The 6,672-nt window shown below is 50.2% G+C and overlaps 1 protein-coding gene across 1 annotated transcript in view; it reads right to left on the bottom strand.

The window, feature by feature from the left end:
• Positions 1–3,697: 3,697 nt before the first annotated feature.
• The window catches only part of PIP5K1C (phosphatidylinositol-4-phosphate 5-kinase, type I, gamma), an 87,204-nt gene continuing 84,229 nt past the window's right edge, over positions 3,698–6,672 (bottom strand). The window contains exon 21 of the mRNA XM_015420587.1: positions 3,698–3,731. The gene's annotated coding sequence lies outside the window, so the exon portion shown is untranslated. The remainder of the gene's footprint in view (positions 3,732–6,672) is intronic.

Here is a 6,672-nt window from a genome sequence, read left to right as displayed (position 1 = left end):
GCGCGCCAGCCAAGTTGGATAACTGTTGCTGTCCCTAACCAAAAGCCTGGCAGAACATCTCAGTTTTGCTTTTAAAGTATGAAAGTATGAAACAGTAAAAATGACCTGTGTCTCTCTGAATGAGCTCCTGGCATGTCCGACCCATGAGGCAAGCACAGAGCACCAAATCGCAGAGACCCAACAGGCAGCTTCCTCTAGAAGGCTGGTAATTATTGTTGCGTCTTGGCATGGGCAGTGATGGCCTGTTCCAGTTCTCCCAAGCAGAGGGACTCGGTAGAATTACTTGATCTCTGGCAAAGGGCTGGGTGGAAAGAGGCAGGACCAGAGCAGAAAAGGCAGCCACCCTGTACCACCTGGGCTGCTATTTTGGGCTCACGGGGCCCTCGAGTTATTCTATTACTTCCGTAGCACTCTAGAAGTTACTGGTGGAAGTTTGCAGTTAAAGAAGCAGACGGTCAAACTACGGAGACACAAGGAAACCGAAGGGCAGGATGTGAAAAGGCAGGCTGAGGAGCTGAAAGTGGGAGAATGGCTAATATTCACACACACATCCTTAACTTTAGAAATCTAGCTGGAGGCTCTATGGTTATTGCTAACTTGGCACTGAAGCATCTACAGGTGCTGCTAGGGAAGCAACAGAACTCTGATCCACTGGTGTGCGTGGGGGGGGGGGAGAATGTGTGTGTTCCAACTCCCCCAGCACCACCACCAACAAAAAAATTCACTCCCCAAACATGCAGATATTCTTTGCCCAAAAAAACCCTACCCAAAGCTCACTCTGCCCCCCACTCTTGCAAGAGAACACATGAATCTCGGCACCAAAGCAAGAGAAGAGACAGCCGAGTCCAGTGGCTAAGAGTCTTGAACAATGAGCTGGAAAGTCCTCCGCTCCAAATCTCTTGTCTGCGATACACCAGCCAGGGGGACTGCGTCAGCCCCCACCCCCACCCCCGATACAGGGATAATAATACTTAACAGGGTTGTTGCAAAGCTAGCAATACACACAGAGCCTTTTGGATTATTCAAAGCATTATCGGAATCCCTGTTATCACTGGAGCCCTGACGTGGATGGCCCAGGCTAGCCCGATCGGGTCAGGTCTCGGAAGCTAAGCAGGGTCGGCCCTGGTTTGTACTTGGATGGGAGACCGCTGAGGTAGCCCAGGGTCGTTATGCAGGGGCGGGCAAGGGCAAACCTCCTCGGCTCATCTGCTTGACCTGAATCGCCCAGGCTAGCCCAATCTGGTCAGGTCTCAGAAGCTAAGCAGGGTCGGCCCCGGTTAGCACTTGGATGGGAGACCACTGAGGAAGTCCAGGGTGGCTGCACAGAGGCAGCCAATGGCAAACCACCTCAATGTCTGAATGTCTCTTGCCTTGAAAACCCTGCAGGGCTGCCATAAGTTGGTTGTGACCAACAGCAGCAAAGGGGTGTCAAAAACATTCATTCAGCAATCCATGGCCACGGTGACCATTTAACAATGTGACCATTTAACAGATTCAGGCCATGTCAGCCTTTACCCTCCCCTCCTGCTTCGTAAGCCCTGTAAGCATCTTGTTCGTATTCCCATTAAAAGAAGAGATTGGATTTATACCCTGCCCTTCGCTACCCGAAGGAGTCTCAGAGCAGCTTACGATCTCCTTTCCCTTCCCCTCCCCACAACAGGCACCCTGTGAGGTAGGCGGGGCTGAGAGAGCTCTTTTTGAGAACTGCCCATGAGAGAACAGCTCTGAGAGAACTTATGACTGACCCAAGGCCACATCAGCAGCTGCACATGGAGGACTGGGGAATCAAACCCAGTTCTCCCGGATTAGAGTCGGCGCTCCTAGCCACTACACCAAACTGGCTCCAGTTAAAAGGACCAGGTAGGAGATAATGAACTTCCTGCCTCTCATAAGCAAGCCCTGGAACATCTCCTTCTCCTTCGCACTACGTCCCATTTTCATGTTTGCATTACCCAGGAAACTGCAAGCGCGTGTAAGCAAGTTTCGCAACTGAATGTGACCGTTTTAACAGATTCGGGCCATGTCAGCTCTTATATGCTTTCTAGGTTTCTACTACAGCTTAATTCTGTAATTAAATATTCTGTTGATACAGGTGGGGAGAAATGTAATTTCTTAGGAGTGCTTGTTATTGTCGGCTGTGCCGCCATTGGGGTTGGGGAGTTCATTCTGTCTTGTTAATTGCTACTGCATTCCTATCCCTGTGGCTATGCCTTTGCTGAAACGCTTATCTCTACAGATGTGCAGGAGGTTGTGTTGTCTGGAGAGCTCCTGTGTACCATGAGAGACTACGAGTTCTCAGCTTTAGCCACCTAACGGTAGCCTGACTTATCCCGCGCAGGAGGGTGCCTAATTGGCTATTTGGCCAATGCCATGGGGGGGGGTGCATACGAATACCCTATATCCTATTATGCTCTGCTGGCTGTGGCCATTCTTAACAGTGCCCAGGGGTCGTTTCGTAGAAAAAGAACTAGGGGGACTCATTAGCATAACTCATTAGCATATGCCACACCCCCTGACATCACCGGAAGTGTCCTCCCCACAGCCGGCGGCGACCTCCAGCGGGCACCAGCAGGGAGCTCCAGGACCCGCCCTCCCGCACCTCACCCGGGGGGATGGCGTCCCCCCGCGTCCCCCCCCCAAATGACCCCTGACAGTGCCTATGTTACTGCATCTATAGTTACTCTACTGGCTGTGGCCATTCTTAACAGTGCCTATGTTACTGCATCTATAGCTTTGCAATAAAAGTATAGCCGTTCCTAAATGTGTGTACTTCGTTGTTAGCTGTGGGTTCTGACAGTTATGGGCTACAATAAATACTGAATTAATTCCTTTGTGGCTAATGCGAAACCTGACCACGATGCACCCGTCTTTCGGCAAGATGGGATTTTGTTCAGCACTACACCTAAGGTTGCCAGCTCCGAGTTGGGGAAGTACCTGGAGATTTGAGAAGGGTACCTGGAGCCTGAGGAGGGTGGAGCCTGAGGAGGGCGGGGTTTGGGGAGGGGAGAGACCTCAGCAAGGTACTATGCCATAGAGCAGGGGTGTCAAACATGCGGCCTGGGGGCCGGATGAGGCCCCCCGAAGGGCTTCCATCAGGCCCCCCGTGGAACTGGCCATCTCCTGCTTCCAGTTCTGCTGCTGCTGCTGCTGCATCACAGCTTGCTTTGCCAGACTCTCTTAATCACTCAGCCATTTCATGTTTTGACCTGGGTCCTAGGCTCAGAACTCTGAGCATAAGATTTCTGTGGTGAATGTCAATCCATCGAAAGTAGGTTTGCAGCTTACAGAGCTAATGTTTTAAGCATGTTTTTATTTTAAGTTAAAAAAAAACCCTTTGTGTTTGTGTCCTTTATAAAGTTTATATCTCCGCTGCCTGGCACTACATTTTATGACACACGTGGCCCGGCTCGACAAGCTCTCATTTATGTCAGATCCGGCCCTCATAACAAATGAGTTCGACACCCCCTGCCACAGAGTCCACCTTCCAAAATAGCCATTTTTCTCCAGGGGAACTGATCTCGACCGTCTGGAGATCAGCTGTAACAGCAGGAAATCTCCAGACCCCACCTGGAGGCTGGCAACCCTAACAATCTCCCCCTCCGGGGCATTTCGAAGCTGCTATTCAGCTGCCTTCTCTGCTAGTTAAGTTCACTTACGCTCCCAGAGGAAAATGAGGCGGCTCGGAGCCTGCGCAGGCGGGGAGAGTAAATCCAGTACTTGCCATCTGTGAACTGGATGTCACGCCAGGACAAGGGAGGGAAGGAGGGAGAAAAACAAAGATAAGAAAGAATGAATGGAAAACAAAACAAGAAGACGGTAAACCTCCTATAAAGGATGTCTTACATATGGAAGAAAAGAAAAGAAAAGAAAAGAAAAGAAAGAAGGAAGGAAGGAAGGAAGGAAGGAAGGAAATAAGGAAGGAAGGAAGACAAATAGATGGGGAGAGAGAAAGGAAGGAAGGAAGGAAGGAAGGAAGGAAGGAAGGAAGGAAGGAAGGAAGGAAGGAAATGCTGTGGGAAGAGAAGGTTGTGGGAAGAGAAGAACACCTCTAGAGTTCAGCTACACCACGCTTTGCCCCTTCCTTTCTTCAGGGAAGCATATTTACACCCGGCAGTATAACTTACTACCAAAATATTTTTGCAAACTGTGTGAGTTCAGTAGCCACCGCAAAAGCAATGCTCGCAGTTTGGAAACCACTTTCCAACCTTGGTGTTTACCTTCGTCCTGTGATTCAGTTCCCATTTTACGTGTGACTGTGAACAGATCCAGAGTGGGGGAGACAGACCGTTGATGTATTTAGAATATTTATAAACCTGCCTTTCTTCCGAGCATCTTGGGACCCGAGACTTGTCGGTGCGAGATGAGGAATCCATGATGCAAAGCACTGCACACCACCACACACTCCCATGCATGCAAACAGGAGCCTGGGAAGTGAATGCTATTCCTCGCAACAGAAAAATATCTGTCAGGTTTCTCTTTTGTGCCGAGCAGCAGTCTATCTCTGGAAAAGGCCAGGAGTGAGAGGTGCTGGCCAATACTCCCTCTAAGCTGTGCAGTCTTGTGAGCAGAAATTCTACTTTGTGAGCTAAAGTTGTGAGCTACTTTGTCAGCTAAAGTTGTGAGCCAAAGATTTGGCTGCTGCATCAATTAGTTTGTTCTGGAGCCATCCTTCCCGAGCTAAGATGAAAATCTGTGAGCTAATTCAGCTTAGAGGGAATGCTGGCCTCATTGGCAAAGCAAAGCAGTGCACAATCCTTCAGTTCTGTGGAAGGGCAGATTCTGGAACTGAGGAGAGAAACTCAGCTCTCTCAGAATTTCAAATTGCATTTTAAAAGCAAGGATGAAGCTGTTAGCCCTCCAGGCTGCGAAAATGAGTTGAATGTGTAGAGCAGAGGGCCCCAACAGGGCACCCGTGGGCACCGTGGCACCCGCCGACACCATTCTTGAAGGTCCCCCCCCCCTGGTGTTTCTAGAAAGTGAGCAGGGCTGCATGGGACTTTTGCCCAGCAGGGCCTCTGATTGGATGTGCCAATTTTTTTAAAAAAAATGAATGCTTCAGCAGCAGCTGCCACCACAGGACAAAGATCTTCACTCTGTGACTGGCGGCAAGCTGTTCGTAAGCAAGGAAAATGACTTTAAAATAATATGTTCGTTTTAAAAGGCAGCCTGTTAAGCAAAGCTTCTGCTTGAAATGTGGAAGAGTTACTCTCTGAGTCAAGTATGATCTCAGTCCCTGGCAACGTGTGGTTGGCTCCACCTCCCATGGCGGCCATTCTGGGGTTAACGCCCACCACCCTGTGTCGGGGTTTCATAAGGCCTAGAGGGTCACAGTGGATGGGAACCTGTGGTGTAGAGGGAAGTATCCTAGAAGACACAGGGGCTGGCCGAACAAGACTTCCTGTGGCTGCGGGTTAACAGTTCCAGAGCCATACGGAGCCTCTCGTCCTTTCCAGGGCTTGCAGAAGCAGAATGCCTTCTGCAAAGAGAGAATAGGTAATTTCCCCCCCATGTGTTTTCAACGTGCATACCTTACCAACAGTGCTCCCTCTAAGCTGAGTTAGTGCGATTTAGCTGACAGTTTTTTAGCCTCCGGCTCACACATTTTCGTCTTAGCTCAGGAAGGAGGGCTCCAGAGCAGACTAATTTATGCGGCAGCCAAGTCGCTCGCTCACAACTTTAATGCCCGTAGCTCACAAAGTGGAATTTTTGCCCCCAGGACTCCACAGCATAGAGGGAGCACTGCTTACCAATGCCATAGATTGTGGGACTTACTTTCAATTTCAAAAGGCAGAGCACGCACAAGCTTGGCTTACTCTCGCTCAGACTGACAAGTCCGATTCGATACCCTCTGCCTAAAGGCTGTGATTGCATGCTGTGATTTCACCTATTTATTGTGTTTTAACTACTCCGCTGTTTTAAATACATATATATATTTTCTTTTCTTTTCTGTAAGCCGCCCTGAGCCTGACGAGGCAGGGAGGGCGGGATATAAATTCATTAAATAAATAAATAAATAAATAAAACAAAGTATGTACCCAAGATCTTCCCAGGGTCTAGGAAAAACTGAACTATGAGTCTCTTGCCTGGCTCCCCCCTCCCCCTCCCCCCTCGCACCTACACACACCCCGAGCAGTAAAGCAAAGCCCACTTCAAGGGGTGGCGATGTCAGAAACACGGCAGTCACCCACCCAATGCCAGCTGGCCGTCTGCAGCAGCCGAGTGTTAAAACGGGAAGGCACACCGCACAGCACGCATGCTTAAGCGCACAGATTCTGTGGCGGGCTTCCCTGAAGTGAGGACATATCGAGAGCGGAATGAATGCAACGGGGTAGGGTGTAATCGAGAGAGGAATTAATGCAACGGGGGAGGGTGTAATCGAGAGGGGAGTGAATGCAACGGGGGAGGGTGTTAATCGAGAGGGGAGTGAATGCAACGGGGGAGGGTGTAATCGAGAGGGGAATGAATGCAACGGGGGAGGGTGTAATCGAGAGGGGAATGAATGCAACGGGGGAGGGTGTTAATCGAGAGGGGAATGAATGCAATGGGGGAGGGTGTAATCGAGAGGGGAATGAATGCAACAGGGGAGGGTGTAATCGAGAGGGGAATGAATGCAACGGGGGAGGGTGTAATCGGGGGGGGGAAGAATGGAACGGGGGGGGGGGGAAATCGGGA

The sequence above is a fragment of the Gekko japonicus genome, unplaced genomic scaffold, assembly GCF_001447785.1.
Source record: "Gekko japonicus isolate JY-2015 unplaced genomic scaffold, Gekko_japonicus_V1.1 scaffold884, whole genome shotgun sequence".
NCBI lineage: Eukaryota > Metazoa > Chordata > Lepidosauria > Squamata > Gekkonidae > Gekko > Gekko japonicus.
This window is presented reverse-complemented; position numbering and strand designations above follow the sequence as displayed.